This window comes from Canis aureus, chromosome X (genome assembly GCF_053574225.1).
Source record: "Canis aureus isolate CA01 chromosome X, VMU_Caureus_v.1.0, whole genome shotgun sequence".
NCBI lineage: Eukaryota > Metazoa > Chordata > Mammalia > Carnivora > Canidae > Canis > Canis aureus.
Window position 1 is genome coordinate 85,798,328 of NC_135649.1, and position 22,298 is coordinate 85,820,625.

Genomic DNA, 22,298 nt, shown 5'->3' on the forward strand with positions numbered 1-22,298 from the left:
GATGCCCCCCAATAATGTCTTTTATAGCAAACTTTCCCCCCTTTGATCCAGAACCTAATCCAGGATCATACTACCCACTTAGCAATCATATCCTCCCTATGCTTTTAAGATCTGTAACAATTTCTCTGTTTTTCTTTGTCTTTCATGATATTGACATTTTAAAAATCCTAGAGGTCAGCTGTTTAGTAGAATATCCCTCAATTTAGGTTTGTAAGTTTATTGACACTTAGATTCAGATTGTGCCTGTTTGCCAGCAATAGCAGGGAAGTAGCATTATGCCCTTCTCCGTGCACGAGACCAGGAAGTCAATTTGTCCCATTATTGATGACGCTGACTTGAATCACTTCGTTAACCTCCATGTTTCTCCACAGTAAAATTACCATTTTTCCTTTGAAGTGCAATGTTTTTGAAACTACTACTCAATCTTTTACAATGGCTAAAGGTTATAGTACAGATTGAAAGTGGTGCAGAGTTATAAATTTGGACCAAAAAAACAAAGGTAACTCTATTATTCGAATAAAATTTAGGAATCTGATTGTAGGTTTGGCTGTTGCACACAATCTTAATAAGACTTCGTGTTCATTCACACAGAATGGTGTTACAGGATTATTTGTCTCAACACTATTTTTTTAAGATTGATTTATTTGTTTTAGAGACAGACCACAAGCAGGAGGAGCAGAGGGAGAGGGAGAGAGAATCTCAAGCAGACTGTGCTCGAGGCAGTGCTCAATTTCATGACCCTGAGCAGAAACCAAGAGTCGGTCACTTAACCAACTGTGCCACCCAGGTGCCCGGTCTTTAAATAAGTGATCTAGTTAATATGTTCCAACTTTGTGTCTAGCCTTGCTCCCATTGGGTATGCTTTGAGTTGTAGATAATATAGATATAATTCTATTTCAATTACACTTGTATTTTATATACTTACTCTAATATGGCACCTGGGATGGGGGATATTAGACATTTGTATTTTGCAGGAAACCTTTAAACAAAAGCAATTGAATGCATCTTTCTTAATGGCTACCCAAGAAATCTTAAAAACCAAATCAAACATGAGTTCAGTCACAATGTGGACACATGGAACATCTTATAAATGACACAGATCGGAGGAATATGTTTCTATGTGTCAGTGTCAAAAAAATTTTATTCCCTAAATGATCTATCTCATGCACATCAGGCAATCAGCCAATAATGATAAGCAATTATTACTAATAACAAGGAAGCATCTCTGTGGGCTCAGGGTACCCACAGCCCACATCGCACATCATTAGGGTGCCCCTGATATATTTCTTTGTGGCTTCTTTTCTCTGACTACATCAAAGCCTGAAGCAGAATATAATGATTTAAAAAGATAGACACAGTCAATGTATTGACCCTTGAAATTGGGTGCCTGTGGCTGCTTCTCATTTCTGGGAACCCTTCTTAATAACTCTGTCTCCTAATTTCTGCCTGGCTCGAGCTGCATTTCAGTAGGCTCCAACTTTGTTGGAATGGGAAGTAGGAAAACTGCCACCTTGGATAATGAGATTGGAATCCTAAGCTTTTCTGTGTTTCAGGACTGACCTACCAGTATGATTTGAAAATAGCTTTACAAATTCTCATCCCCTACGCATACAAAGATGATGGTAAATAGAATCCTTGAATTAGACTCTGTTTTAACTTTTACAAGACTATCAATCCTCTTCTCTTCTTTAAACATGATAAATGTTAAATGCAAAGCATCCCCAACCCTCTGAAGGAATGCTCCTGAAAGCAAGTAGGGAATTTACATAGTGCTATTTTAGCTGGTCTGCAGTAATGCAATAATTGTTTGATTTTGAAGTGTTCTGGACTAATTATAATGTTATCATAATTCATATGTCAATATTCCTGAGTTACAGAAATTTCTGTTTTTACCTAATAACTAAGCTTTAATGAATCTTATTTCTCAAGGGTGGATTTTCATTTCAGGCCACATATTAGTTTCCATTGTTGCCATAGCAGATTACCATGATTTTGCCTTTAAACAAAATCCATTCGTTAGTTCCCAGATCTGTAAGTCAGATGTCTGGATACAGCATGGCTCAATTGGATCTTCTGCCTCGGTCGGGTCTTATGATGCCAAAATCAAGATGTTGGCAGGACCTTTCTGGAGGTTCTGGGTAAAAATCTACCTCCGAAAACATTCAGATTGTTGGCTGAATTTAGCGCTTTGTGATTACAGGACTGAGGTCCTCGTTTTCTTGTTGGCTGTCAGTTCAGGAGCTGGTCCTGGCTCCTAGATGCTGCCCACATTCCTTCTCATGCTTTCATGTGTGCCCCTCCAACAAAGGCTGATTGAGTCCTTCTCATGCTTCAAATCACTGACTTTTCTTTCTGCCACATCTCTCCTCTGCTTCCAGAGAAAGTTCTCTGCTTTTAAGGACTTAAGAGATTAGATCATGCCTACTTGGATAGTCTAGGATAATTGTCTTATCTTCAGGTCCATAACCTTAATTCCATCTGCAAAATCCCTTTAGCCATGTAATGTAATATATTTACAGGTTCTAAGGGTTAGGGCAGGACACTAACTCTGGAAGGCCATTATTTGGCCTACTCTAGGCCAGGAAAAAAAAATAAAAAGATGAGACTGAAGGTTCATCATGAATTTGGGATTTTCAAACACAGATTTCAGTAGCTTTCTTGAATAAGTGCATAGTACCTCTATAAAGAATGGTACCTGACTTTTGGTTTTCACTGGTCAATACAGGAGTCTTGGAGATGAAAAACTGACAAGCCCAGGGATGCCTGGGTGGCTCAGTGGTTGAGTGTCTGCCTTTGGCTCAGGTCATGATCCAGGGTCCTGGGATGGAGTCCCGCATCAGGCTCTGCCTATGTCTCTGCCTCTCTCTCTGTGTCTCTCATGAATAAATAAATAAAATCTTAAAAAAGAGAGAGAAAAAAAACTGACAAGCCCAGATATCATTCAAATATAATCAGGAACTTTGGGGTGAATACAGGGATGAATTTATGGACCTCTAATCCTAGAGCTTGTACCAGATCCCAAAAGAGTGGCAAGTCTTTTGGGAAAGATCTATGTGCCTTCTTGGGTCCCTCATGACCTCTTCATGAACAAAATGGGAACATCAAATCATCTGTGCATGTAAGATGTGACAAGGAGAGTCTAAAAGATGTTAGGTGTTCTCTGGTTAATACAAACATCACTTGTATCCATCAGCTATTAGATAAGGTGTCAAAAGATACAATAAGATATTAATAACTACAAATGTCCGTAGTCATTTTAATTTGGGTGAATATAATAACAGCCAATCACCATCGGCTGGAACAGCCTTATAAATAAGGTCACAGGAGGATCTTCACTTGAAGAAAAGAAAAATTCAAGATATTCTTTGTGTGTGTGTTTTGTTTTGTTTTCGTAGCAGGCCGAAACCCTAGTTTATTTCAGCATCAGCAACATCTTAGCCATCACAAAAGTAAACTCTACCAAGGGCGACAGAAGTCTCTATAGTGAGGCTAAGGGCTCAGCTGCCAAGTGGCGAACATCAGAGGGGTGCATGGCGGGCAGTGCGCCGGCAGTAAGTTCGGAAGCAGCGGGGCTGGTGGTGGTGCAGGTGCGGCTGGGGCCTCACTTCTGGGCAGGCACGAGGTCATGGATGGCCTGGCCCTGCTCCAGCCTCTGCTCCATCTCGATGAGCAGCTTCACACCGTCCACCACCACCTGTACCAGCTCCACCTCTGAGAAGCCCAGGCGGTCTGCGTCGGAGACCTCAAAGACGCCCCCCACGGCAGCTGTGTCCACACCACCTGTGCCTCGTTTCTGAAGCCGTAGCCGCTTGAGCGCCTCCGGGAACTTCTCATGCTTGCCCAGGTGGGGCAGCTTGATGTGCACACCTGCCCGCAGGCCTGTGCCCAGGTTGGATGGGCAGGTGAGGATGTAGCCCAGGTGAGGGTTCCACGTGAATTCGTAATTCTTTGACTTGAAGAGTGCTTCAATCCGGGTGAGGCCGTTGCAGAACCGCGGGAACACCTCCTTCATGTTGCCCCCTTTCTGCATGGAGATGACCCGCAGGTGTCTTCCTCGTCGACCCACATCGGGAAGGTCTTATTGTCGTTGTGCCAGATGCCGCGGGCGTCCGGCCAGTCGTGGACAGGAGTCGAGGCCAGGAGCAGGGGCGACACGGGCTTGTCGAAGAGGACGTGGTCGGCGATGAGCTGCTGCTGCTCCGCCTCGGTCCTGCTCTTGAGCGCGTAGTACCGGGGCCGGGTCGCCGGCCAGGCTCGCCGGAGCTTCCACCGCGAGCTTCCCGAGGGCACAGTGCGGGGGAGGCGGAAGCCGCGGATGCTGCGACCCGTGCGCACCCGCGAGCTCAGCACATAGTTGGGGTCGGGTCGTCGCCGCCCTGCAGGTTGTCGGGGTTGAGGCCGGTCTATGTGCTCGTCGCCACCGGGCCGGTCCTCGAGGATGGGGTCAAAGAGCTCCTTGCACACGTCATGTGACTCCTCGTCGCCGGCCGCGCAGCCCACGGTCATGATGTAGGGGTGGCCCGGGTTGTCCACGCCGGTCTGGATGACGTCGTCCAGCGGGAGGCCGCTCGCGCGCTCTGGGCGCGCAGCTCCAAGTACAGCGGGGGGGGGGGGGGGGCCGCACCCTGGCCGTGTGGTTGCGGTGGCCGCGAGGTCGGGGGCGAGGGGAGCTCCTCCTTCAACGCGTTGTGGCTGTTGGAGAAGGGCGTGGCGGGGCGTGGGCGGGGTGCTGCCTCCCTCGGCAGCTCCGGACGCCGTGCAGGCCAACAGCCTGGTTTTGTTATTATTGTATTTTTTTCATAGTTACTTAAACTATTTATTTTATTTTATTTTATTTTATTTTATTTTATTTTATTTTATTTTATTTTATTTTATTTTATTTTATTTTTTTATTTTATTTTATTTTATTTTTTAATTAGAATTCAATTTGCCAACATACAGAATAACGTCAAGTGCCCTCCTCAGTGCCCGTCACCCACTCACCCCCACCCCCTGCCCACCTCCCCTTCCACCACCCCTAGTTCGTTTCCCAGAGTTAGGAGTCTTTACGTTCTGTCTCCCTTTCTGATATTTCCCACACATTTCTTCTCCCTTCCCTTATATTCCCTTTCACTATTATTATATTCCCCAAATGAATGAGAACATATAATGTTTGTCCTTCTCCGACTGACTTACTTCACTCAGCATAATACCCTCCAGTTCCATCCACGTCGAAGCAAATGGTGGGTATTCGTCGTGTCTAATGGCTGAGGAATATTCATTCCATTGTATACATAAACCACATCTTCTTTATCCATTCATCTGTCGATGGACACCGAGGCTCCTTCCACAGTGTGGCTATTGTGGCCATTGCTGCTAGAAACATCGGGGTGCAGGTGTCCCGGCGTTTCACTGCCTCTGTATCTTTGGGGTAAATCCCCAACAGTGCAATTGCTGGGTCGTAGGGCAGGTCTATTTTTAACTCTTTGAGGAACCTCCACACAGTTTTCCAGAGTGGCTGCACCAGTTCACATTCCCACCAACAGGGCAAGAGGGTTCCCCTTCTCCACATCCTCTCCAACATTTGTGGTTTCCTGTCTTGTTAATTTTCCCCATTCTCACTGGTGTGAGGTGGTATCTCATTGTGGTTTTGATTTGTATTTCCCTGATGGCAAGTGATGCGGAGCATTTTCTCACATGCTTGTGGGCCATGTCTGTGTCTTCCTCTGTGAGATTTCTCTTCATGTCTTTTGCTCATTTCATGATTTCATTGTTTGTTTCATTGCTGTTGAGTTTAATAAGTTCTTTATAGATCTTGGATACTAGTCCTTTATCTGATAGGTCATTTGCAAATATCTTTTTTCCCAGGAAGGACAACTCGAGGAAAGATACATATAAAAATTAGCTCTTCCCAGTGAAAAAAATTCTAACTTTGATATAGGCTAAGTTAAAGGCTGTCAGGCTCCTTAATAGTGTAAAGTGATTTGGGGGGAAATTGACTCAGAAAACCCAGCACTCATGACATATTGATAAGTAAAAGCAGAAGACTACAGAATGGCCTACATAGTAGTCTGTATTGTACATACACATTAAAAAAAAAAAGAAAAAAGAATGGGAGGCCACATACTAAAATCACAACAGAGTTGATCTCTGGGAGGTAAGATTTTAAGCATTTAAAATTCTTTTCTTTAGGGTGCCTGGGTGGCTCAGTTATGTAAGCATGTGACTCTTGATTTCAGCTCAGGCCATAATCTCAGGGTCAGGAGATGGAACCCCCCATTAGGCTCTGTGCTCATCTGGGACTCCGTCTTCCTCTGCCCTTCCCTCCCATGCTTGTGTGCACTCTCTCTCTCTCAAGTAAATAAGTCTTTAAAAAATTAGAAAAATAAGATCTTTTTCTTTGTGTTCTTTTGAATTTTCAAATTTTCTTTCATTGAGCACGTATTACTTTCTAATTAGAAATAGAACCATGTAAAAATCAAAAAAGAACTCAAGGTGGAAAGAGGGGGTGGGATCCATTTCGGAATGTAACTCTGTGCTCTTAAATATCTTTATCTGCAGTGTGATAGATATTTTTCTTGCTTTTGGCTGCCAGGCACCTTTTCAAAGCCTTCCTATACTTAGGTATTTCCTACCTCTTGACTCTATTTCTCCCTCCCCCAAAGTGGAAGACAATGGCTCATTTTCCCAGCTTGGCCCGCAGCTAAGGCACAAACCTTTGATGGAGGTTCTTCATGACCACGCAGAACAATAGCAGTGAAATTTCTGTCCAGAAACCAGAGACATTAGAAGGCATGCATATGGGAAATCCGTGGCTGAGCGGCATTTGTTCATCAGAAGCAGAGAGAGGTGGCCAAAATCCTAGTGGGAACTTTCTGGGCCAATCGGTGGTGGCTGTAGTGTCTCCACAGAAGCAATCTTGAGATGTGGTTTGGGTCCTGTCTGGGCTGTGGAAAGTCTCTGCCAGATTCTCCAGTCTTCCAGGAGATTCTGTGAGCTACTTACTATCCTTTTATAAGTGGCATTTCTGCTCAAACTACTTAGGATGAGTTTTGTTGACAGCTAAGAACCCTGACTATTATGGACTGAACTATGTCTTCTCTAAATTCATATGTTGAAGCCCTAACTCCCAGTACCTTAGAATGTGACTATATCTGGAGGTAGTTTAAAGAGGTGATTAAGTTAAAATGAGGTGGTTAGGACAGCCTCGGAGCCAATGTGATGGGTGTCCTTTTAAGAGGAGACAGCAGGGGCCCATGCACAGAGGAAAATCCAGTGAGGACCCAGAGATAAGGCAGCAGTCTGCAGACCAAGGAGAGAAGCCTCAGAGGAAACCAAGCCCTGCCGACACCTCGATTTTAGACTCCTAACCTCCAAAACTGTAAAGAAAAAAAAGTCTGTTGTTCCAGTGACACAGGCTGTGTCATTTTGTTACAGCAGCCTGAGCAGACTAACACGCTGACAATACAAGGACACGTCTGTGAAAGAAAAAAACCCAAAACCTATGCCTCCGTCCCTGCCTTTGCGCTGAGCCACAGCAGCGGCCACAGAAAATGAAGGCAAGATGGGGAAGGCCACGGGCGACCACAGTCAGGGTGGAGGAAGTACGCGGCCTGTGGCTGGTAGCCAGGATGGCAGGGCCTCAGAGAGCTGAGAGCAAGGCACAGCTATAAGGCACATACAGAGAATCACAGGTCAGGTACAGGGGCTGCCAGGAGGAGACAGAAGGCAAGATTCATGCCCACATGTCAGCATGATAGTTCACAACGAGGGCATGTAACGGAAGACACCAACCGCAAAGAAAACAGATCCAGAGGCGAACTCATTATCCTTTTGTTTTAAATAACATGCATCCATTTGCATTTGGTTACAAAAGAATTATATGCTTATCATAGAACATTTTAGAAAATACAGATGTTAAAAAAAGATTTTATTTATTTATTTATTTGACAGACAGAGAGAGAACAAGCAGGGGGAGCAGCAGAGGGAGAGGGAGAAGCAGGCTCCTCGCCGAGCAGGGAGCCCGATGTGGGACTCGATCCCACGACCCCAGGATCATGACCTGAGCCGAAGGCAGACACCTAACCTACTGAGCCACCTAGGGCACCCCACAGAACAGATTTAAATCGACACATGCACATAAATAAACCTCACTCCCAAGCTTCAAACCTAGAGATAAGACTGAAATTTGAATGTGTTTCCTTTAGATCATTCTCCACGTATATATAACACTTTTTTTAAAAGATTTTATTTATTTATTCATGAGAGACACAGAGAGAGAGGCAGAGACACAGGCAGAGGGAGAAGCAGGCTCCGTGCAGGGAGCCCGACGTGGGACTCGATCCTGGGTCTCCAGGATCCGGCCCTGGGACAAAGGCGGCACCAAACCACTGAGCCACCCGGGCTGCCCTATATGACACATTTAAAAAGAATCCTCACTGGCATGTGCCATGTAGTCCATTTCTATTGTTCATTCTCTGAACAGCTAACAATGTGGCAAGAGCATGTCTTGTTACATGGGCCTCGGGGAGTTGGTTTGCTGAGGGCGGACTGCTCAGCGGATCGAAGAGGCATGTCGCCAGTGAGCCTGGAAATAAGGGCAGGCTTATTTTGTTTTTCTAAAAACAAAAACCAAAACAAGTTCATCTCACTTTACTCAAGGAGGTCCGACATGATGCTGTCGCTTGTTCACTGCTTGCATTTGAAAAACTAAGTCTCAAGGTTTAGAAATCCACAGTTCTGATCTTTTTAAAAAGTAGTATTAGAGAGATTGTATAATGGTTTATTGAGTTTAGAAATTCACCAATGACTACCTTCAGCCTTCCAAAGCTTTTTGCTAAAGCAGCCTGTACATGTCAAAAAATTGCTCTAAATAGCTTGCAAACCACTCGACTCTGCCCCCTTTATGTAGTGAAATTGGTCAGTTTCCCAACAGTAAAGAAGAGGGAAAATATAGATTGGCAGCAACCAACACTGCCCTGAGAACAACGGCTTTCTAAATCCAGGGCTTTTTAGTAGGAGACATAAGTAATTACAGCCTCATGTAGCTGTTAACTAACGTTTTCAAACCCCAGGAAAAAAGAGCATTCTTTTGCTGGCTTTTGTTTCTGCTTTGAGCTCAGAGCTGTAATTCCTCTTCCTGCTGGGCCAATCAGGGACACTGGTGACTTTTCACTAACCAGATCTAGATTTGCAGTCCGAACTGGGCACTTTAAATCACACCCAGAAGCAAATTGGAAACTCGTCTTCTGGGAAACCTGGATATTTTGTGAGACGGTTAAAACCTTCTGCATTTGGGCTTGAACCTGGCCCACACTTTTGTGGCTGCCCCCCTGGGTAAAGCCTTTCTGATTTTTCACTTCAGACAAAGTAAAAGAATCACTGGTCTCAGATGTGTGTGTGTGTGTGTGTGTGTGTGTGTGTGTGTGTGTGTGTTTAATCTGGGTAAAATATACATAACATAAAATGTACCATTTTAACCATTTCTGTAAGTGCACAGTTCTGTAGTATGAAGTGTATTCCTTGCTGTGCAACCGTAACTACTATCCATTTCCAGAACTTTTTAATGTTCCCCAAGTTCCATACCTATTAAACGCCAACTCCTCATTTCCTGTCTCCCCTACAGTCTCTGGCAACTGTCTCTGTTTCCCATCTCTGTGAATGTGACTCCTCTAGGTACCCTGTATAAGTGGAATCTTAGAATATTTGTCCTTTTGTGACTGGCTTCTTTTACTTAGCATAATGCCTTGAAGGTCTGTAACATATTGTAACGTGTCAGAATTTCATTCCTTTTCAGGCTCTATAACAGTCCATGTGTGTATAGACTACATTCTGTTTATCCACTCATCTGTTGACAAAACACTTGGCTTCTACCTGTTGGCTACTGTGAATGATGCTGCTATGAACATGGATGTAGCAAAATCTTTCTCAGTTCTTGCTTTTGAATCTTTGGGGTATTTCCCCACAAAAGGAATTGCTGGATCATATGGTAATTCCATGTTTACATTTTTGAGGAACTGCATATTGTTCCTCAGAGTGTCAGACTATTTTACATCCCCACCAGCAGCACGCAAGGGTCCCGATTTCTTCAGATGTGTTTGTTTGTTTGTTTGTTTTTAAAAAGATTCTATTTATTTATTCATGAGAGACACACACAGAGAGGCAGAGACATAGGCAGAGGGAGAAGCAGGCTCCCTGCAGGGAGCCCAATACAGGGCTTGATCCTGGATCAGGGATCATGCCCTGAGCCAAAGGAAGGCGCTCAACCACTGAGCCACCCAGGCATCCCCAGATGTGTTTTAAAGTACCCACATTTGGGGCACCTGGGTGGCTCAGCGGCTTAAGCCTCCCACTCTTGATTTCAGCTCAGCTCATGATCTCAGGGTGGTGGGAATGAGCCCCAGGTCAGGCTCCACACTCAGCAAGGAGTCTGCTTCTCCCTTTTCCCCTCTCCCTTGCCCTGTGCACCATGTGCTCTCTCTTTCTCTCTCTCTCTCTTTCTCTCGAATGAATAAACAAATCTTAAAAAAAAAAAAGTACCTACATTCGCATCACCAAATCACCATTTTCATCACCCCACAGAGCTTTGTTAGAAGTGGTTCCCAAACTCTGATGCAGGTAAAAATAACCTAAGGAGTGTGTTAAAATGCAGATTATTGGTCCCACCCCAGAAATTCTCATTCAGTAGGTCTTTGGCGGGGGCCTTGGAATCTGCATTTTCACATCAGTTGCCCAGATGCTTCTGGTGCAGGTGGGTTCCGGGTAACCTTTGAGAAAAAGTAAGATAAAAGATCTAAACTGGGAAGTTTAGAATCACCCTAAAGCCAAACTTTTGGGTTTTGCCTCTATTTGAATTCAGCCCCACTTATATGTCAGTGCATTTTTACTCTGGGATTAAGTGACCACGTGCAGCCAATGTTGGAAAAATTGCTTATAAAACTTCAGGAAAGGGGTGCCTGGGTGGCTCAGTCAGTTAAGTGTCTGCCTTTGGTTCAGATCATGATCTCGGGCTCCTGGGATCAAGCCCTAAGTCCAAATCTGGCTCCCTGCTCAGCAGGGAGTCTACTTCTCCCTCTCCCTCTCTCTCTCTACCCCTCCCCTGCTGGTGCTCTCTCATTCACTCGCTAGCTCTCTTGAATAAATAAATAAAATCTTTTTAAAAAAAACTTCAGGAGGGAACCCTGGATGGCGCAGCGGTTTAGCGCCTGCCTTTGGCCCAGGGCGCGATCCTAGAGACCCGGGATCGAGTCCCACGTCCGGCGCCCGGTGCCTGGAGCCTGCTTCTCCCTCTGCCTGTGTCTCTGCCTCTCTCTCTCTTTCTCTCTCTCTGTGTGTGTGACTATCACTAAAAAAAAATTAAAAAAAACTTCAGGAAAGAGTGTCTTGTAGAAGCTATTTTCTGACTTCTTCAGGTGCCTACATTTTTTTTAATTTTTATTTTTTAAAGATTTTATTTATTTATTCATAGAGAGGCATAGAGAGAGAGGCAGAGACATAGGCAGATGGAGAAGCAGGCTCCCCACAGGGAGCCTCATGTGGTACTTGATCCCAGGACCCTAGGATCACGACCAGAGCCTAAGGCAGATGCTCAACCACTGAGCCACCCAGCTGCCCCTCAACTGCCTACATTTTGATCATCTTTTCCAGTTTCTCCTATTTATGCTTTCCTGTACTTTTAAAATGTCCAACACTGAACATGCATTACTTTTATAATTAGAAAAACGATCCTCAAAGTATTACACCAAATAAAAATTCCTTGAAAACTCAAGTATTTCCTCTGTCGGGTTTTCTTTAGCAGCCACTTCCCTTCCACTCGAGACGTATCAGTCCCTCGGAGTCTGTGCCTTCCTGGCATTTAGTTTATAATTCTTCTAGACTATGTCTCTCTTTGAGAAGCAGTGATTGCATTTATTTTATTTTATTAAAAAAAAAACAGTGGTTGCATTAATAGAAACTTGAGAAAGAGGCCAGTGATTCTTGCCAGCAGTGCCTCATGGGTAATGGGATTCAGTTTGGAGGCTGGGACATGGGAGTTCAGCATGAAACCCAGACACAATTAGATTCAGGAGACTGCTAGCTTACTGGAGACCACAGTATCAATTTATTAAATTACAGTGAGAAATAGGAGATCTCCAAATAGGACTACTTATGTGAGTCAGTCAGCACATGTTTTTCCCTGTAGAAATACATACCCAAGAGACCAAATGACTCTACCACTTGGATGAATATTGGGTAAGCATGGGAATCAGACCACAAGAAATCAAATGGTTAAAATCAGTGGTGTCATAAAGCTCCTGTCACCTGACAGGGCCATTTGCCTTCTGAAGCCATGTTTGCTAAAAATTCCAGAACACATGGGACAGTGAGTCAGAAAGAGACCTCACCTCTTGACCATCCTGGGGATCCACAGGCAGGTTTATCCTTCTGCTCTCTTTATTTCTATATTCTATGCAGAATATCCCCTTTCTTTCAGCACATCATTCACCAGACAAAACACATAAGTAGGTTAACTCACATTCTAGGAAGGCTTTCCTACAGATGTGTCCCCACAGTCCTATATGCATCGGGTACCTGAGCAAGATCAGGCAGTGCTGTTAGCATTGAGACAGGACGCGGGCTGGGGCAGGGGAGGAGATACTGAAAGATCTGCCTTAGATGCTGCAGCCTGCTTCAACAGCTAGAAGAGGTGTTACAAGTATGACCAAATCAGGTATTGAGGCTGAAAGATAGGAAGTGACAACAGGAAGGAAAACAAGAGAAAGCCTGAAGTAGATCAGAGGCCAAAGCCAGAGGTTCAGAGACTGTACTCAGACTAATTCTCGTGGATATGGTCTCCTGATGATGGCAGAGGCTTGTAGAGAACTCAGAGCCTGTCTCAGGGCTATGACCACCCCCCCACACTTAGAGACCCCCACACACACTTACAGACCAGGTCCTGTTTAGAGCATCTGACTGGTGGTTTCTAAGTATCTCAAAAACACATTTATAAACCATCTGTTAGGTAGGTTGGCTCCTTTAAATGGCTGAGCTCATTTGTTTTATGGTAATTTTCATTCAGAGGGTGAGTTCTATCTGACCTCATTAACAAATTCTGAGGTCATGTTATTGGACCCTATGGAAGTTATTTATATGTCTGGTCACCCTGATAGCCAAGGAATATCATGAATCCTCTCTATGTGTTCTCACCACCAAAGGCAAGTGCTTTAAAGAAAATTACAAGTCCAATGAAATTTGGGTGAATATATACATAATATAATTAATTAATTAACTAATTGTATTCTCAGAACACAGATCAATTAATTTCAGGGTTTCTGTGTGTTGCTGCTCACTACGATGAACAGAATTTATATATTATTTAGATCATCCAATTATCCTGAAGTACCATCACATTTGGCACTTATCTTTTTGTTTTCCTTACTGTATTTTTTTAAAGATTTATTTATATATTTTAGAAAGAGAGAGAGCGAGCATGTGCACACAAGCTGGAGGGAAGGGGCAGAGGGAGAGAGACAGAGAATCACAAGCAGACTCCCTGCTGATCTCAGAGCCTGACTTGGGGCTCAATCTCATGACCCTGAGATGATGACCTGAGCTGAAACCCAGAGTCGGACACTACCAGCTGAGCCAGCCAGGTATGTTGTACACTTTAAATGGGTGAATTGTATAGTGAAAGAATTATATCTCAGTGTAACTGTTAAAAACTCAATGACAGAGGTGCCTGGGGGGCTCAGTCGGTAGAGCATGCAACTTTTGATCTCAGGGGTCATGATTTCAAGTCCTACTTTGGGCATACTGCCTACTTAAACAAAAACAAATAAAAATAAAGCATACAATTCAAAGGTTTTAATATATTCACAGATAAGTGCAACCACCACCAAAACAATTCTAGAACATTTTCATCACCTTGAAAAGAAATTCTGCACCCTTTAGTTATCACCCCCTATCTAATTACCCACTGTCTAGCCCTAAGAAACCATTCATCTGCTTTCCATCTCTCTAGATTTGCCTGTTTCATATTTCATACAAATGAAATTATATACTACGTGGTTTTTTTGTGACCATCTTCTTTAATTCAGCCTAAACTTTTCAGATTGGTCCATGTTGTAACATCTGTCAGTACCCCATTCCTTTACATAGCCAAATAATATTCTACTATATGGATATACCACTTTCATTTATCCATTCATCCATTGATGAACATTCAGGCCGCTTTTGGCTATTATGAACAACGTTCCTATGAATATTTGTGTACAAGTCTTTGTGTGGCTATGCATTTTCATTTCACTTGAGCCTATAACTTGGGATGACATTGTTGGTTTCTATGGAAATTTTATGTTTAACATTTTGAGAAACTGCCAAATTGTTTAGCAAAGCAGCTTAAAAAAAATCACTTTATAATCTAATCATAAATGTATGAAGGCTCCAATTTCTCCACATCCTTGTCAATACTTGTTATTAACTGACTTTTTTACTAGAACCATCCTATGAAATGGTATCTCATTGTGGTCTTGATTTGATTTGATGATCTGATGACTAACAGTGACTAGCATCTCTTCATGTGGTTATTGGTCATTTGTATATCTTCCTTGGAAAAATGTCTGTTCTGATCTTTTGCCCATTTTTTAATTGGTTTGTCTTTTTATTATTGACGTATAGAGTTCTTCATATAGTCTGGCTACAAGTCTTTTATCAGATACACTATTTGCAAATATTTTCTCCCAACCTATGTGTTGTTTTCTCACCTTCTGATGGTGTCCTTCAGAAGCACAAAAGTCTTAAATTTTGATGAAGCCCAATTTATCTTTTTGTTTTTCCAAACCACACACAGAACATGGTATCTAGGTGATTAACTCACAGCATCGTGATGGGCTACACTTAACCTTCTTTCTTTTCAATACAACATGCTTTAAATTTTAGAGTATTTGATTGAATTCATTTAGTCATTAGCATGCCAAATGCACCCACAAGGAAACAACAGATCCACAATTTCTGGTTCAGCACAAGGGATAAAAAAAGAAAAATCCAATCTACTTCCTACCTCAGCATCCAGTTTGGCATCTTTTTTTCCTCTTTTCACATCCCTTCTTTTGAGATGAAACTTTAGTAACCAATTAATATAATGGCTTCACTTATTCCATGGACTTGAGTGGCCAGCGTTGCAGACACATTTTTTCAGGAAGAATTGTTATTTTAATAACATTGATTCTTTCCAGCAGTGATAACGGCAGAGCACTCTTCCTGGACAATGACTTTGGAATAGCTCACAATGGGGGACCGAGATTGTACTTGAAAGATTTACCTAGCGGAAGGTTTATAAAACTTACTCTGTGTTTACTCCTTATCAAAGATGGTCAAAACAGCATTGTTTTAGTTCTCTGTCCTCTTAAAAAAACCTATGGCTGAGGTCTATAGCTCACACACTGTATTTTTAAGTCAGGGACTAGAAGGGAAGGGAAGATTACCGTTTTTCTAGTTCTTTGGGAGTGTTGTCCCATAGCATGAGGTCATGAGTTAATTTATCACAAATGATTATTTTTCAGTCCAAGTTATTGTTGGCCATATGTTTGAAATAGATGCCAGCCAAACCATATGTAGCTGTCCTAGCTATGCTAGTAAGTACAACACAACGTAAAAAATTCTCCAAAGATGAAGTATCCTCTGAGACAGATCCTGGTAGCAAGAAGGGCGTATATGGTTTGCTAAGACTGCACACCAGAAACAACATAAGCATTGACGTCACTCTTTTTCCTGGGTAATAAGACGGCATGTGCAGATGAATAGAGCAGATAAAAGGCCTTCATGCCAGTTACCTGGTTATGGATTCTGAGGTTTCACCTTTGACCTATGAAACTCTCTAGGGAGTTTCCTCCAGGGCCAATGCTTGGGGAAAATATTATTATCTCTATACATATACATATACATATACATATACATATACATATACATATATATGTATAAAACCAGTGCAAAGTTTTCTTTTTTTTAAATCAATTCCCTATGGGAGCAAAGTCCCTGGTGAAGTGGTTAGTAAGCAACAAAGCCTCTAGAGAATTGCTGTTTCCTTCCAAAGCTTTTCTTTTTTGTCTTTAAGGCTACAAAAATCACCCTCTTAAAATGTGTTTTTGGAAAAATAAATTAGTAACAAATTTCAATGTTTTAAAATTCTATTAAAATGCCAACTGATTTCTTTCAGGAATGGTTTAGTTTCTTTCCGCCTCCAGAGCAGTAGTAATTTTTGTTATTTGCCATGCGAGCACTCATGCTTATGGAGAATTATAGGCACGCAGTTATATTTAAAGTGAATATTATTTAAGTATTGAAGGGTATGGAATTATATTCATTGAAATATAATTAAAGTACAGAGACATAATAATAAGTGGGTGGAAGTACGTGCAATAATAGTTCAAGGTAATCATTGCATTACAATTGGGCCACAGATTACAGGAGAGTATAATGAGGTCTCCATTTAATTAGGGCACTTTAATTCTGAGCCAGATTGGAGGCAAAGGGCACTTCAGAGAAGTGCTAGGGCCCATTCTTACTACAGAAATAGGTGAAAATGGCGTTCTGAAAAGATTTTCATTTGAGTTTAGGAGTAGCCAGTGAAATGAGAGACAGAATTTTAACCTCTGATTCCATTACTTCATTGTGTGGACACAGGATACAATCTGTGTCCATAGAATTTCTATGCTGAGGCAGTGCAAATAATTCTTGAATGGAGCCCCCAAGTGTCTCCCAATCCGTCCCCATCTATCCCTCCTACCGTAGCTCACAGTATTCCTACACAGAGAACCTCCACTCTGGCTGAACGTCCTTGGCTTGGCACTGGAAATACCATGAGCATGTCCTGAGAACAGGTATGTCCACATGTACATGCTGTTGAGACTTGGTAAAACGGAGCAAGGGAATCACTCAGCCAGATTTTTCAGAGCTGCTCTGGGTCAGCCACCCTACCCCTCCTCTGGCTCCCAGGAGGCCTTGAATTTCATCTTTTTTTGGTCCAGCTGATGTGCCCAGCAAGCAGCCCTTCAGAATGGCTGCCAGGATCCCTCAAGTAGGAAACTGGCACCCTGTTCTTGCCCTCCAAAATCAGTTCCTCCTAAACTGACCCCTCCCACCTCCTGGTGATGGCCAGAGCCATCCTCCCTCCCAGTTCCCTTGCCGAAGCAGCTTTCCGACCCCTCCTCCTCAACGAGCCACCCTCATGCCTCAAAAGTCACTTCTACCTCTGAATTCCTCGGACTCTAATTGTCTGTGGGGTTCACAGAACGATTTGTGGATGAATAGTGAAGTAATACATCACCACCCACTTGTCCTCCCAATAATTCTCTGTGAGGAGAATTCCTTTGGGGCTCTTCATATCTTCAGTGGCTACCAGAGTGCCGATTGCCTAGCAGTAGTTATATATGGTGTTAAGAGTCATTTGTGCAGTGCTCTCGTCAAAAATGGGTAAGCTGCATCTAAACACAAGGAGACATCAGACAAAGCAAACTGAGTGATATTTTATACAAGAACTGGCTTGTACTCTTCTACCATGTCAAGATTATGAAGGGCGAAGAAAGACAGAGGAATGTTCCAGGTTAAGAGATTAAAGCGATGTGACAACTGAATGCAATGTGTGATCAAGGATTTGATGTTGAACCATAAGACTTTTCTCTATAACAGACGTAATTGTAAGAATTGGTAGAATCTAAATAAGATCTGAGGATCTAATCATGTCATTTCCATGTTCATTGACAGTAAGGGACAATTATACAGTGTTTATATGAGAATATCCTTGTTTGGAAGGAATACACACAGAAGTATTTAGGGGTAAAGAAACTTCATGTGTGCCATCTACTCTCAAATGGTTCAAAAATGATTATAAATATCATATATATATATATGTATTAGGTGTCACCCACACATATAAACATATGTATACACATACAAAGAGAAAAATAAAGCAAATTGCGGTAAAATGTTAATAGTTGGAAAAATCTGACTACATGAGTATATAGAATTCTCGGCACCATTCTTGCAACCTGAAGTTAGAAATTGTGTCAAAACGAAAGTCTTTTGTTCACTTTTGTTATTTTTTGAAGTGTGGACTCTGGAATAATGCTCCAGAGCATTGGAATAGCTTGGAATCCCAACTTTGCCGCTTATCAGTCGGATGACTGGAGGCAAGTTACTAGGCCCGTGAGGGACTCTGTTTTATCATCTGGGTTATGAAGATAATAATGGTACTGATTAGAGCAGGCTGCTCAAGTATTGATCTTAATTCTGGGAAAATTAAGCACTGCGAGTCTTTGGCCCAGAGTCAACTTGTGGTAAAGGATAGCTTCTATTATGAGATGGCCCAGTCCAGGTTTCCAAACTACTTATGATAGAATGATGTTGAGAAATCATGAATTACTAGGGTCAGGAAGGGAACACCATAGGCCATGAATCTCTTGCACACTTCCAAGGGGCCTTGCTAGCTGCTGTGACAGCTGAAAGCACCTGGGGGCTATCAATTCCTAATTTTTAAAGATCTTTAGGATGTTTAAAGAGGGCTTACTTAGCTTTGGACCCCCATCCAGGGCTCAAGCACAATAGGATGATCACCCTACCGGTGGGTGACATATGGCTGCCAATTAAAATCCCACCAGGTCCATTCCCAGAACGAGCTTTAACACATGGCCAGGTGGCTTGCGAGTGCTTTGGGCTGGATGCAGATATTTGTCCTCTCTTACCCAACAGAGAGCTGTTCTGAACAGCTCAGAGTCTCATTGGCTTGACTGACTCCGAGTCCTAAACCCAGAAGTACGTTCACATGGGAGAGAAATAACTACTTACAGAATTATCTAGACCAAGTCCTTTATTTCACCTCAGAGGAAACTGAGGCCCAGAAAGCTAATGAGATTATGCTGGCGATTACTCTGTGGGTATTCGTACTGGGAGGACTAGAGCAAATTTCCCTAAATCTCTTGTCTTTGTCCTTTCCATTAAGGCCACATTGCTTTGCAGCACTGTGACCAATAGAGTCAAGGAACTCGTAGAGGCAGATGTATAGGGAATGACAGGAACCAGGGGCAATGCTCCCCTCATAGGCTGGTGCCAGTCAGCGTCTAAAGGGTCTCTCTGCTGAGACATGGTTAGCAAGGACCCCATGTCACAGGGATGCACGAAAAATAAGAAGGCAACATTTGCTGACATTTGAACAGTAGATCTCTGTAGGCCCAGGTGCTCATTGACCAAAATAAAGTGTTCAGTTTTCATTACACAATTTGCTTCCCTGATATCTACATGCTCTTTCTTCTATCTTCATCAAGAGGCTTCTTACCACTTTCTCTGGTTCTAAACACCAACGATCTCCCTACCTTCCACTTTGCTATGACCATCTTGGACTTGAGGACATTAAGTGTGGCTTCACTGTGAAGTTCATAGTTGACCTTGACCTTGACTAATTCAGGGAGTACAGGACTGTTGCAGAAGGAAAATCCAGTTTCCTTTTGTGGTTGGTTAGGAAAGCTATTTCAAAAACAACTTGGAAGGTGACTGGAAAAACCGTAGATTCGGAGCTGGATATCTCTTTAGAGCTCATCCCACCCATTGAGGGAACTTTGTTGTCTCTGATAACTGAAAGTAGGGACAATCCTTATTATTATTTTTTTTCAAATTCTTCTGGAAGGAAGACAATACAATTAACACAGAAAAATATGCAACTGGGCATCTGGAAGGATTGTTTTTTCCTTTTTAACCAATGGCTGCTACGTTGAGGAAAGGTCTCAAGGCTGAAGAGCTAAGTGAGAATCTGATGGCAACCAAACTCTAGAATCTTGAAAAAAGCAATCTGTGTTGATTGAAGCATGCACCAGAAAGAGAGCAAAGCAGATTTCTGAATTCTCTATGAGGCTTATGTTATTTGCTTGGCAAGGTGTTAAGAAGACATTTTAAAATCTTGCATAGGCAACCACAGCAGGGATATGGTGAAGATCACGTGTGGAGCTCTTGCAAAGTATCTTTACTTTGGTTATATATCTCTCTTTCCAAAATATCAGGAATCAGCATTTCTGAATTTGAATTAAACAACATTGGTATTGGGGCGCCTGAGTGGTTCAGTAGGTTAAGCTTCTGCCTTTGGCTCCCATCATGGTCTCAGGGTCCTGGGATGGAGCCCTGCATTGGATTTATCCAAAATCCAGAATCTTGACTCTCAGCTCTTAGGACTGAAGGTATGCTCCTCAGGAAAACATAGCTAGACACCTAAACTTAGATTCTATCCTGGTAAGAGTAATGACTTTCTGTAGAGAAAAATCATAAAATTTGAAGATATTAATTTTTTTTCTCTAATTAGTGAAGTGAACAATTTTTCTAAAGACTTTATTTGAGAGAGAGTGTGCATGAGCAGGGGGAGGGGCAGAGGAAGAAGCAGTCTCCCCACAGAACAGGGAGCCGGATGCAGGGCTCAGGTCATGACCTGAGCCAAAGGCAGACACTCAACTGACTGAGCCACCCAGGTGCCCCAGTGATATGAACAATTCTCCTGGAAATGGGAGCTCTTTGCTTCCAGCAGCCTTTGACTTCCAGCAGAGGTGTGCAACCTGCTACGTGTCCTCAGGGCAGAAGACCCCCAAGGAGTCAGCTGACTTCAGCTCTCTCTTAACTAGGCACCATGCAGTGTGCAAAGCCATTGACAGCAAATACCCAGAATTAGGGAGAGTCAGAGTTTGCTCAAGGGGAAAAATGGAGAAGAAACAATTGCCCAGAAACCAGAGTGCTATGCTACATTTCAAGAAAGCATATTATAAAGAATTCAAACTTGGTTAACTATGTCATAAAAGTCATAGATTTTGAGGGGCACCTGGGTGTCTCAGTTGGTTAAGCTGCCCACTCTTGATTTCGGTTCAGGTTATGATCTCAGGGTCTTGGGCTGGAGCCCTGCACTGGGCTCCCTGCTCAGCAGGGAGTCTGCTGGAGATTCTCTCCTCTTCTTCTGCCCCTCCCCTTTCCAAATAAATAAATTAATCTTAAAAAATAAAACAACTAAATTTTGAAAAAGCTATGGGTGTAGAGCAAAACAGACATCTGTATATCTCAAAGGCCCAAATGTCTTTTTTCTTGCATATCCAGTTTGGTCTATTCCATTGTATTCCTTCTGCCTTCATCTGGATTTGGGGTCTCATTCTGAGCCATTGCAATAGCTGGCTAAGTGATCCAGACTCCATATTGCTGCTGGGGTTGCTTTAATTTAAAAAAAAAAAAAAAAAAGCTTTATGGGAAATTGGAGGCAGCCAGGATGTCGAACAGCAGGGAAATACTTGGAGGCACATTATCTCCTTCAGGCAATGAAGTTATTTATTGTCTAGGCATTGAAGGCTGAGCTTTCAGAGGAGTTCTTCATGACCTGGAGAATGGTCAGGACAGAGCGCTAGGTGACAGAAGTTGTGTGGCCTATGTGATCCTGATGAGGTAACTTGGATTTATATATAGGCCTAGCTGTGCCTGTTGGGATGGCAGCCTGGCTTAGTCGGAGGAGCATGTGACTCTTGATCTTGGGGTGGTGAATTCAAGCCCCATGTTGAATATAGAGGTTACTTTAGAGTAAAATCTTAAAAAAAAAAAAACAACTTAGCTGTTCCTTTACCTTTGGAAAGGTGAGAAAGATGAAAAGGCACAATTACCAGAAAGAAAATTTTAGTATAGACCAGCCTTTCTCAGCTGGAGAAAGAGAGAATTACACCTTAAGGCACCCATTGTATGTAATAAAGTAATTTCTCTCCAATCTCTCTAGAATGAAACTAGTTATGTACCGTCTTTGGGAGAATTAAGAAAATGATCACTTGAAATGTTTTTCTATGTTGTGTAATTTAGAAGAGGATCTGCTATAAAGCATCATCTGTATGCCCACAGTCCAGGGGCACCTGGGTGGCTCAGTGGGTTAAGCATCTGCCCAGGATCATGATCCCAGGGTCCTGAGATCGAGTCCCTAGTCAGTGTGTGTGTGCATGTGTGTGTGTGTGTGTGTGTTTGGGGGGGGGGCTGCTCAGCAGGGAGTCTGCTTCTCTTTCTCTCTCTGCCCGACTTGTGCTTGCTTTCTCTCTAGTGCTCTCTCTCTCTCTCTCAAATAAAATCTTTTTTTTAAAGCATCATTCATATGCACAGAGTCCAGATGATGAGGCCAACCAGTCCTTGACCTTTACCATCAAGGCCATTGTCATTAGAGTCTTCCTGTGGCCAGCATTCGAGGCCCTCTGTCCCAGTCTCTCACTCAAGATCTTTAATGCCAAGATCCTCAGGTCTTTGTACCCCTCTGCCCAACATCCTCCCTGACCCCAGTTCTTAGTCCTCAAGTG

General features: G+C 42.9%; 1 pseudogene; it reads right to left on the reverse strand.

Annotated features, from left to right (window-relative positions):
* Nucleotides 1-3,381: 3,381 nt before the first annotated feature.
* On the reverse strand, nt 3,382-9,977 carry LOC144308931 (creatine kinase B-type pseudogene; annotated as a pseudogene).
* Between the last annotated feature and the right edge of the window lie 12,321 nt (nt 9,978-22,298).